This window comes from Mus musculus, chromosome 4 (genome assembly GCF_000001635.26).
Source record: "Mus musculus strain C57BL/6J chromosome 4, GRCm38.p6 C57BL/6J".
Classification (NCBI taxonomy): Eukaryota; Metazoa; Chordata; class Mammalia; order Rodentia; family Muridae; genus Mus; species Mus musculus.
In genome coordinates, this window is record NC_000070.6 from 93,541,841 (window position 1) to 93,554,423 (window position 12,583).

The 12,583-nt window shown below is 37.2% G+C and overlaps 1 non-coding gene across 1 annotated transcript; it reads right to left on the minus strand.

Annotated features, from left to right (window-relative positions):
* Positions 1 to 3,309: 3,309 nt before the first annotated feature.
* Gm23443 lies at positions 3,310 to 3,437 on the minus strand. The gene has a single exon (XR_003955482.1). It is a non-coding gene; the product is annotated as a small nucleolar RNA SNORA61 (small nucleolar RNA).
* Positions 3,438 to 12,583: the final 9,146 nt, after the last annotated feature.

Genomic DNA, 12,583 nt, shown 5'->3' on the forward strand with positions numbered 1-12,583 from the left:
AGCTCTGACTCTGTTCATTGTAAAGCCTATTGCTTCACTTGGACCTTAGCGATGACATTGCTGTGCCAGTTGCCCTCTCCTGTGTTATACCCTCTCAGTTTTCATTCACAGTTTTCTTCTATATTCTAGAAAAGATATCCATGGATTTTTTAAAATTCACATTTGGTATAGAACAGGGCGAGAGGTATATGTATACTGCAGTTCTATAGCGACGGGTTACAGAGAGAACAAGCTAGATAAGGATGAAGACAATGAGCAGGGGAATGAGAAGCAGCTAGAGGATTAGAACACATTGCCAAGTTAGTACGAGGCTAAGCAGAACAATTCAGTGAGAAGCCAAGAGAAGCCACATTGAATCAGTCAGCTTGGAAGATTAGTGTGTTTAGAAGCTAGAAGTGTCCAGGCTCAGGCCTAGAGATAGTTAGAACAGAGAAGAAAATGCTTTAGATTCAGCTCACACATGGATCTGCACAGCTTGAGTATAGCTCATCTCTTCATCTGAAGAAATAAATCTGGCATTTGCAAGGTGGTGTTTCCTATTTTTGACATTGCTTGTGGTTATAAATTTTCAAGTTACCTCCTATCAGGTTGCTTTTAGGTAAGACAGGAAGTATGTAAAAACAATGTATTACAGTGGACACAACCTCAAAAATTACAATTATATATGGACATACTACAGAGAAATAAATACACAAGATAAATCAAACCACTAACAATTTGTCAATAATTGTAGGCATAAGCCTGTTCATTGGATGTTGTTTAATATTTCTGCACATTTAACTTTTTCAAAGTAGTATGGTGGTAGTATTGATATGGATAAAATAGGTCTTATTTTAAAAACCATTCAGCTCCACAATTCTAAGAAAGATTGAACTGTCATTTGGGAATAACCACCTTAACCCAGATGTAGCTGTCTCTTGTGAGACTATGCCGGGGCCTAGCAAACACAGAAGTGGATGCTCACAGTTAGCTAATGGATGGATCACAGGGCTCCCAATGGAGGAGCTAGAGAAAGTAGCCAAGGAGCTAAAGGGATCTGCAGCCCTATAGGTGGAACAACATTATGAACTAACCAGTACCCCAGAGCTCTTGACGCTAGCTGCATATGTATCAAAAGATGGCCTAGTCGGCCATCACTGGAAAGAGAGGCCCATTGGTCTTGCAAACTTTATATGCCCCAGTACAGGGGAACGCCAGGGCCAAAAAGGGGGAGTGGGTGGGCAGGGGAGTGGGGGTGGGTGGGTATGGGGGACTTTTGGTATAGCATTGGAAATGTAAATGAGCTAATAAAAAAATGGAAAAAAAGAGAATAACCACCTTAAAGGCATAATAATTGTGCCTTTAATTTGTATTTTCTTAATATCTAAAGACGTGAGGATTTTTTTCTTATTATAGGTGCCCTTTATAGCTCTTCTCTAAGGAGAAATGTCTTTAGGTTCTCTGCTAAAAACAAAAACAAAAATAAAAAAACCAACCAACCAAACAAACAAACAAAAAACAACACCAGGCAAAGTTTTACTGTCATCGTTGTTTTTCTTTTTTTTTTTCTGTTTTCTTTTCTTTTTACTTTTTATTAATGTTTGCTTATGTTTCTGCTACTGAATTATATTAATTCTGTATTTGGGATAATAGGCACTGTTTGGATGCTATTCTGTGTGCCAATTGGCAATGTGGGCAGAAGACATAATTTCATAAGAGGCTACACTGGAGTCCTGACAAAAGGGATATAGCTCTGTTTTCATCTCCCAAGCAGGTGTCAGTTTACCATAGAAGCTAATGGTAGTGCCTGAATCTGAAGAACTACACAGTTGAAATGAAAGAAAGTAAAGTAGTTTCAAGAATGCACTGCTACCCTAATGATGCATAGAGAAGCAAGTCCAACAGGCCCACTGTTGTCTGATATCCACCCAGAGGGTGAGGTGGAACTGAGACAAATAGGTTCCCTGGATCTCTGGTCTGGGTGGAAGTGGCTGAAATGTCACAGTTCATAGAAGGAAAGCAAGGGGTTTTGGGCCGCCTGCACAAGGCAAGGTAATCAGGGTCCTGGCTTTCATCTGCTACTGTGGCAGCACCAGGGGCAATGGTGAAGAGAGCAGTGTTGGACTGCAGCAGGGGTGGCAGGGGCCAGCTGGGATGGCATGATCCTGACCAGCCAGGTGGTCTGAGATTCAGAGAGAACTCTTCTCCAAGTGTTAGAGCTTAGTAAAACAGCTGCTCTCAGAAGATCCTTGGTGAAATAGCTTGTGCACTTTATTCATGTGGTCAGGGACTTTATAAACACTGAGGTGTAGGGTGGGATTTAGGAGTAGATATTTCCTATTGGTTCAGTTTGAAATGTTAGTGATGCTCTATTTGCATGGGAAAGGACTCCAGGTGTTTTTGCCATGGTTCTCTCAGGGAGGTGTCATGGTTGTCTGTTTCAGAGCTCTTAGTTGCTTCCTTCCTTCAGTTCTGAACTCTGAGATTCACTGGGTTTGAGTTCTCTCAACCTTACCAGTTCTTCTATATAGTGGCACTGTCTACTAGTGCTACAGCCCACTACCACAGCCAATAGGCCTGGCATGAGCATTTCTAACAGCCTGAAGAAATGTGAAGATCTTAGGCAATGAGAACAATTTTTTTTTCTTTTTAATATTTTTTTATTATGTATTTTCCTCGTTTACATTTTCAATGCTATCCCAAAAGTCCGCCATACCCATCCCCCCAAGCCCCTACCCACCCACTCCCCCTTTTTGGCCCTGGGGTTCTCCTCTACTGGGGCATATAAAGTTTGCAAGTCCAATGGGCCTCTCTTTGCAGTGATGGCCGACTAGGTCATCTTTGAACAATTTGTTTGTATTTTATCAAATTGAGTGTGCATCCCTTCTCTTCATATATCCCCATCCCCAAATACTACATCCATCATGTCAGGAAAATACCAAATCTCTCTCTTTATCTGGCTTCAGCTTTTTTTTTTTTTTTTTTTTTTTTGACACTTCCCAAAAGTCTTTATTGAACCAATTGCATGCTAACTGAAAAGTATTTCACTTTTAACAAAATGAGGTTTCTCAATGTAGGCCAGGCTGGCCTTAATCTGACTGTAGCTCTGATTCCAATGACTGCCTGGCTAGGTACTAGCCAAAAAATTCTGCTAGCTTCCAGGAGATCCTCTTGTGGAATTTTTCCAACAAGTGTAGACCAAATCATATATAATGGCTGCTTCATTGGTTACATGCCCCTAAAAACAAACAAACAAACAACATGAAAGTAAGCCAGTACTTAGCAATACTACTGCACAGTTCTCAAGTTTTCCCACTTCACAAAGCCCAGGCATGTCTGAGTTTGGCCTGCTGCTCTACAGCAACTGCATCGCTGTGAGGCCAGTGTCAGGCCACTCTTCCTCTTTTACGACCACCAAGACCAGTGTCAAGATCTGATGGAAAGGGAAACTGGAGGGTTGGCTTTAATAACTTTTTTTTCAGTAATTTAACTATTTTTTTAAAAATTAGATATTTTCTTTATTTACATTTCAAATGCTATTCTGAATGTTCCCTGTACCCTCCCTCTGCCCTGCTCCCCTACCCACCCACTCCCACTTCTTGGCCCTGGCACTCCCCTGTACTAGGGCATATAAAGTTTGCAAGACCAAGGGACCCCTATGTATCCTAATTACTTACATAATTCTTGTAATATAGATTAGAATTTTAAAAGAAAATGTTCAAAATGCAGTAATAAAATTTAAGACCATATAGTTTCTCTTCTGTAACCAGGAAATGATAGAAAATGGTTTGGGTTCTACATTTAGAAAAAAAAACAATATTTTAGTAAAATAAAGATATTTAAACTCTATAGAAGGAGTCAGTAATAGATTTCATAAAGTATAAGTTCAAATGAACATATTCCCACTTTAACACAGCTTTTGTTATGTTTGGAAGATACATATTAACAATTATTGAAGTAGATATAGGATTTAGGTTTAGCATAGCTCAACAAATGCATTGTCATGCACCATAATTGCCAAGAGTTTGAGAGTAGTAGCTGTGGGAATTGAAACCATGAAGCTGAACCCCAAAGAATAATTCTTTGTTTAGTTCTCCAGAGAATCAGCTGAAAATATCACAAAGATTTTTTTTACAAAAACAAATTCATGTTATAAATTGTAGAAACAACTACCATGATATTACTAATTCTAAGTTAATAAGGAAGCAAATAAATAACTCACTCACCCCAGTTTCATGCGTGTTCCAAGCTTCTTGCTTTTACTTTCACAGTCTCACTACTTGAGAGGTAGCTCAGCTACATGCAAAAGCTTTGTAACCTTTCAAAATCTACACCTTCATTGATTTAACTTGTTTGAGGGGGTGGAAAAAAAATAAGTATCTTGAATAGTTGTTTTCTGTTTCTTCTTTTTAGATGACTACAATTTCCTTGGAATAGATTTAAAATAAATGATTTTTTTCTTTAACCTATGTTACAAAAAAAAAACATATAGGTCAAATGTATTCAAAGCATAGAATAGTACAAAGAAAACATTATAGTTCCTCTCCTATCCAGAATTTGCCTTTACAGGCACTTTAGAGATCAGACCCCGACTTAATGTAGAAGAGGGACTAGAAGGTGACTTTCACAGATGCATTGCTAATGACAGCATGTCACTTCATTTGATTACAATGGATAATCTTTTAATTTCATGTTTCTGACAATCAGTTTGGTTGAAATCAGTTTTTGTTCTACAGTTTTGCTGGCTAAATTGGGATTTCTATGATTATTAACTGGATTACTCCCCTGGCAATTATCTCATGTCTATAATTACATAGATATCTGGCTGGGTAAAATGTAGGACTTAATTTGACCACCATCTTCCCTGTCAAAAATAAATAAATAACTTCCAGATCCTGGCCAGGAGGGGCATCCCCAAGGCTGCCTCACCAATGTCTTTTTCCATTGTGAACCCAAGAGAAGAATCTTTCAATAGAACTCAGTGATTGGGAATTAGTACAGAAACAGCCTTTTGTCTAAAAATATAGAAATAACAAAATTAGAAACAAGTTAGGGGAGGTGTTAATTGTTCTATTGGTACAAATAAAGAGAAAATGCTAAGAGTATTTTTAAATTGTTTGTACCTACTAGGCCAAGATATCCTAGAAGATAACAATAAGAAAAATCATGTTTATTTAATTTGCTTGCCATTTATATTAATATACTTTTAGCTTGTCTCAGGTTATTCTGTTCAAAAACATTTTAATCTGAAATGTCAACTCCAGTCTGTCCTTGCTGTTCTTTTAATTACTGACACTAGCTTGGCTCAGTGCTTAACAAATGAGAACTGGTCAGCGGATCCATTGGAGGATGACTGTCACAATAACTGATGAAAGCTGGCTGAAGATGTATGTTTCAGTCTTCTTTCCAGCATACTCTACCTAGCACAGAAGGAAACTAAGATCATTCCATCAGATAGAACCTCCCTACTGCCTTACACATCATCACTTTTTATTTTAAAATAGGCTGTCATGGAAACACTTTTGTTGCTGTTGTTGTTGTTGTTGTTGTTGTTGTTGTTGTTGTTTTTAAAAAGGATGTAGTCCTTAAGAAATATGGAGCAGTTTCATTTTGTCATGAACATCTCACTAGCAACTTTTAATTTATTTTAGAGAACTGAACATAATTTAGGCTGTTTTAGTATTCTGGGGTATCAATAACTTAAGAGGATAGAAAATATGAAATAGTTAAGGTATAAAATAATGGGACAGTCCTCCGAGTGTCTGAAATGTAGAGAGGTTATCAGTAAAAGAACATCTCAAAAGGCAGACACAGCTCTTGTCTCAACTAGACCATTGTTCAGAACTTAGTTTAGCAATAACTGTCCATCTTAAGACAGGAAAGGAGTATTTAACAGAAGTGTGTATTTCAGCATAAAATGTCCATGCTTTTTCACCCTATAGGGAAGCATGTCATCAAACATGTAATCTTCATTTGTAAATGACTCCACACCTCACTCTAAAGGCCTACAAGTACAGTATCCAATGTGTTTCTTTTAAGCAGCTCTGCAAATGAAAAGAAAAATAAACTGATACCTTTTTTTTAAATCACTTTTTGTTCTATTTTACTCCCCATGTAACAAAAAAACATAAGATATAAAGGCTAATGATTTGTTCCTTTTAGGATTAAATGAAATAGTCTACATAAAATTTAATCTTATACATTAGCAGGAATTAAATATTTAATATAAATATTTTAAATCATTTTATATACTATTATATTTATATGGTCATTTATAGTATGCGTAAAATGGCTATGTAAACACAATTTTTACTATTTTCCTTCTATAAAGCTTCAGTGTCTCTTTTCATCTTATAGTGTACCAAAAAAAAAAAAAAACCAAGTAACATAGTCATAAAGATATTATGGGAAATTTTCACAAAGACCTCATCTCCTCCTGCTACATATCTGCCATTCCTGCATGTTAAAGTTATAGAGAAAGCAAAACAATAAAGAGATACTCTGGCTACCAAAATGAAACAATGTACTTAGAGAAGACATTTCCTGTAAGCCATGGCACCACAACACAAACATGGTTAGTGAGGAGTTTAGTAACTTTAAACAGCTCTATTTCTGGAGAGCAGGGATTATACTGGGATCTGATAAGGTCTTGTATCTCCTGGGCACGCAGAGGCACAGGGAGATTATCTAGGAAGCTGAGAATGGGAGAAAAGGTCATTCCTATCTTTCCACCTTGCTTTTGTTTTCCTTCCTTCCCTCCCTACCTCCCATCTTCCTTTCTTGTTTTTTGTTAGTATGAGTGTTTAGATGCCACCTTGTAAAAAGGGTTTTCTAAAAATAAAGCTGCTAAACTCATGTCCTTTTTGTGGGTGTTGTTATTTTGAGAGAAGGTCTTCATATATAGCATTGACTGGCTTTGAATTTATAGAATCCAGAATGGCCTAAAATTGCAGTAATTCCCCTGCTCCAGGCTCCTGATAATTGAGATTGTGGGCATGCAGTGTCATGCTTGAATTTCCTGGTCTTGTTTGCTTGTTTTTTGTTTTTTTGTTTTTCTTTTTATCAAAAGCTACTATTTCATAGCTTATCAGAAATGCTGACATTTACCCTTCCTTGGGTCTCATTTGAATCATCAATTCTGTCATAATTTTAATGCACAATATAGGGATGTGTGAAGCTAATACAAATGTCTGTCTTTGGCATAAAGAATATTCATCATGGAGTTTTCTTCTATGATGTTTTTATGATCCACAAGCCTTCCTGTAGGAAGATCATCACAAACTGTGATTTTCAATGAATCATCTGGTGATAAAGAAGTATGTGCTTAGCACATTGAACCCTCTTCCATGCAACATAAGCAGCTTCAATATAAATTATCTGTTACAGGTTTGTCATCCAACTGCATCCAAAAATACCCTGATGGTTGCTACCTCCTGCATCCTAAACTCTCCATCAAAAAATAAAAAAAAAAAAAAAATGTTTTTTAAGTTAAAGCCTTACCTTCAACAGTATTTTTCTCTTGTATCTTGTATCCGAGAATGGTTCAAGTGAATTATCACAACCAAGTTTCTCAGTTGGGGCTTATTTGACATCCAGTAAACACAAAAAGAAAGTATGAATACTCAAATGAAAAAAATATTAAAAAAATGGATAATATGTAAATCATCCATTATGTTTTAATCTTTGGCTTTGTTCAATGTACACACAACAGAAAGAGATAGGTTTACTACCATCTCCAGTTCCTAGTTACAGAAACAGAAGAACCCAGATCAAAGCTCACTAGTCATGCAGTAGTCGGGCAGTAGTAAGTGAGACAGCTTTTAGTCTGTTTGAGTTTTTAAAAATCTGTATGAAAACTCGATGTGTCTGTGAGTTTTGATGTAGAATTTCAGGACTGTAGGGAAGCAGATGGACATAGGGCATAGGCTTTGCTACCTATGACATTAAGCACAACAAAGAAGCAAAGAAAAACTTTATACATACAATAAGGAATTCAATATAATTCTAAAATGAAGGTCACACAATGTGAATTGGAGGACAGACGTAGGATCGACAAATCACGTTAGGGACACTGGAAAGCTTCACTAAAAGATAATTGATTTTTAACAGGTAATGGGTATTTTAGTACACCTACATATTGATGTAGTATTTAAAAAAACATTGATATAGCATTAGTCTTAAAAATTAACATTTACAACTTAGTAAAATAAAGTTTCAAAATTAAATAATAAACATGAAAGTCTATTTGGTGTATGCCAATGCTGTATATATGATGGCCAATAATATAAAGTCAGTAATTTCCAAAAACCCAGGTAGGTGTTTATATCATATGTAATTTATATTAAAATTGATCAGTTATTTACCAGAGACATAAAATTTTTCAAGTGCCAGAATTAGTGTTTGAACACAGATAGGTTCACTCTACCATCAGTTGTAAATTTAAAGAACCTTAAAAGTCCTAAGAGCACAAATCAGTACTGAGAAAAGTATCACCTGTAAGACACCCAGAAAAACCAAGTCTTGCAAGTCCTGTGGCAAATTACTCTGTCCTCACCCAACCCGAAACATTTAAATACTAAGTTTCCAAGAATATTCTTTATTTTTCTCTCTCTTCGCTCAACCCCTCACCATTCCAATACTCAGGCACCAGATCAAGTCTGTAGTCTACCATATTATATCTGCTATTCTTCTTTAGGATGTCAAGAAATGTTAACTCAATGATACAATTAATATCCTTAGAAAGGAATCATCTCATGTGTAAAGGCATTATAAACAGTAATACTAAACACTTATTATAATTATATAATTTTTCTAAAGAATAATTTTAGAGAAAAGACTAAGCTTGTTGCAACTAAATACAGCCGATATATAATGAATACATGAGAAAAGTGTCTATAACCCATTTTCTTACTTTCCATGTTGTTCATTCATTTCAAATTAATGCTAGATATTAGAAGACATAATGCTGTGAAAATATTAACAGCTGAGCCTTTATATACTTTATAGTTTAGTGAGCATTCTAGGGAAGGAATAGAAAGTAAAACATTGAAGTGAAGTCACAGGTCTTCATGCTGAACAGTTTTGAGCTAAAATCAGAAGACGCAACTTCAGTCACCTAGACATTCTTATACATGGTGTGCAACATTCTAATGTTCCATCTTTCTGTTTCTGTCTGCCTCTGTGGCTCTGGTTCTCTGCCTGGTGCTCTCTCTCTCTCTCTCTCTCTCTCTCTCTCACACACACACACACACACACACACACACACACACACACACACACACACACACACCTGAACTATAATAAGACTCTTCCAGGAAAGAGAAACAGTACTGAGTCCCCTGAAGGAAGTTTCAATCAGCAGGGCCTGGCTGGTACCCAACAGGGAAGCCCAGCTGTCTGGCCCATAGCAATTCACACTGGGCAGCCATCCACTATCTGTGAGTAAATGCTCAAGACCATCTGTGAATTTAGAAAGAGGAATCAAAATCTGCAACAGCCCAGCCAAAAGCAAGAGCATCCAAAACTGAAAGTGCAACCCATCTGTGCAGAAGGACATTTCACCCTGGCTGCAGCTTTCCAGTTCCAGCTTGACCTACAGGTCAGTCCAGTTTAAATAAACAAACATTTGTTGAGCCACTCAGTGTGCCAGAAACAATGGAAACAACTGAAAATAAAGAGATGAACAAAACCCAAACCTTTCTTTCTTCCCACCAGAAGCCCAGTGTTTGCTATAACACACAGAGCACACTTGGAGTATTGACTAAGTGTTGTCCAAGGGAAGAGATCAGTAAGTTTTCCCAAAGTAGGATTCTCAAGCAAAATCCTGCACACAATCCCTATTCCAGTTAGCTTGTTATTATAGATATCCTTGTTCTGTGCATCTAGGGTAGGTCTTGATATCCCATTTCATTAAAAATATCCAGCAGCTGGAAGCTACTGGTCAGAGATCACATCTGAATGTCAAAATAAATGGAGACCAAGGTACCTGACAGTGCCATGATGATGAGAACTTCAAGAAGCTGGTTGGGGGTAGGAAATCTCAAAGAAATACTATACAAAGGCAAGAGTATGATAGTCTCTCCCAAGGTGGCAGCTGAGAGCAATTCACACTTTGTAGGTCAGAAAGGTAGGTATGCACTGTACCAGGGCAAGAAGATGATTTTATCTGTAGAAGCTAAGAAATCACCCTGAGAGCTTGTTTGTGGTCCACATCTCTGGGCTTTGCCCCTACTAGGGTCTGCTTCTAAGTGCTGTAATACAGCAGCCTGTACTTGCGCTCCCATCCTCAGGGAGACATCAAGCAGATGGTTAAAGGACCATAATTTCTGAACATTTGCCCAAATGGCAGAAAGGATTAAAGGTTTCTATCAAGAGAAGTTAGGTTTGCTCAGAAAGTCATTTTAAAGCCACTGATTTAAGTGGAAAAGTTTGGAAACAAAGGGACTAAGTAAGAGCTTGTTAAAAGAATATAATCAAGTATGAGACAAGTCAAAATACAGGGTTTAGAGAGAGCCCTTCCTTGAGGCCTGTGTAGGGGAGGAAATGGCCAGAGTTTACAGATGATTAAACATAAAGAGTGAGGGGAAGGGAGCTGTGACTACCAGCTTTATGACTGAGGTGACTGACAAGATGGTAATGATGCCAACCGGAATAGAAAAGCAATCAAGGGCTAGTTTAGATAGCCATGACAATAAATCCTGCTTTGTAGTAGCTGGACTTTGGCATGCAGATTGCCAACCCAAAGTCAATGGGCAGCAGGCAGTTTGCTGTACAGGGCAGGATGTCAAAGGCATAATCCAGACTCCTCACCCACAAGAAGAAATGCAAAGTCCCGAAAGTCCTGCTATCCCACATCCCCATCTGGTAGCTGCGTCCCCAATGCTGCTGGCACAGCTTAAAGCTCTCTGCTTCCTCCCTCAGAAAGGAAACCTTGCCATGATAGTCATCTATGTATAATGAAGGACAAATTTAAGTAGAAAATTCCATAGAACTATAGACATGAATCTCTAGAACTGCTGGGTCAAAGAGGACCTGCTCCACAGAGATGTTCTCATTTGGGACATTTCTTCTCACCAGAAGGTTAGGCAGTGGTTAAAGATACAGATTCCTAGCCAGTGAGTGACTCACCCTTCAAATGATCTCATTGCAACACCAGAGGTATGTGACCCGAAGCTCTTCTGGCAGAAATGAATCAGTATCAGCTCTCTGCCAACACACTCATTTATTTAATTAAGCTAATGTAGAGCAACTCATTCAAACTCTACCCAATGCCATCAATCAGAGTTTTTAGTTGAGAAGATAATATAATCGACAATAATTTATATGAAAGCAAAATCCATAACTTTATTACATAATTGAATGGAGCAAAAGTAATAAAAGTTCTAACTATTCTGATATAATTGTCTTAGTCTAACTGAAGAAGCACATTTACTCTATTGTTTATTGTTTTTGTATTTTGTTGTTGGTGTTTTTTAACAAAGATATCTCGGAGAATGTTCTAACTTGATAAATAAAGGGTGGGAAGCTTTCTCACTTGCTGCTTTTGTCTCTACGGTGAAGGAATGTGATATTCTGAAGCAGTTGGTCAGTTTTGACCTTATGCCTGCTGACTGAGATCGATGAGTAATTGCTTATATTAAACATTATTTTTGATACAATCGGAAATCATACATCACTTTTTAAAAAAGACTTATTTATTTTATGTGTATGAGTACACTGTAGCTGTCTTCAGACACCAGAAGAGGGCGTCAGATCATATTGTAGATGGCTGAGCCACCATGTGGTTGCTGGGAATTGAACTCAGGACCTCCTGAAGAGCAGTCTCTCTCCAGCCCCATACATCACTTTTGTTTGTTTGAAAAAGAAGAAGAAAAACAATATACACATTATGTGCACTATACCTTAAAAATAACAACAATTTTCACAGAATTCAAACTCTAATCAAAGGGGTATGTGATGGTAACATGATTATTTTTAACTTCTATTTTTTTTCTCTACGTCTTTTTTTTTTTCTGAAATGAAAAGGTTTTGGTTTCATATGTGATTGTAAAATAGAAAAGATCATGAAGAGAAACAATCTGGGTCTTTCTGTTCATATTTTATTTCCCTCACTGCTCAGTTCTTGGTCTCTGAAGATTTAGACACTGGAGGGTCAAATAGGTGACCTTGAGTGGAGGAGTCACAGTGATTGAGTCAAGAAAGGTATATGGTTTAAGGCTGAAGGAACGTCAGGATTCCAGGTCCCTCTTACCTTTCATGCTAGTTTCTCTGTTACTATGTCTATTAGAGCAAAATCAACATTTATTTGCTAAAGCTGCTTTTCATACAGTGTTTGATTTTGTGTTCCAAAAGGAAGGCCATTTCATATGAAAGATACAGCACTAAAAACCTTTTCCACATACAAATTGTTTAAACCTTTCCATTGCATAGACTGTTATATGTTTTCTGTTCTTTACATGAAATATGTCACTCTCAAGAAGAAAATGTACAAATTATTGAAGTATTGGCAATTCAGTATTTAAAACAACTTTATCATTGAACAATGACATTCTTCCTGAGACTTAATGTCACAGCAAACCTCCAAAGAATTTCAGAACTCAACCAT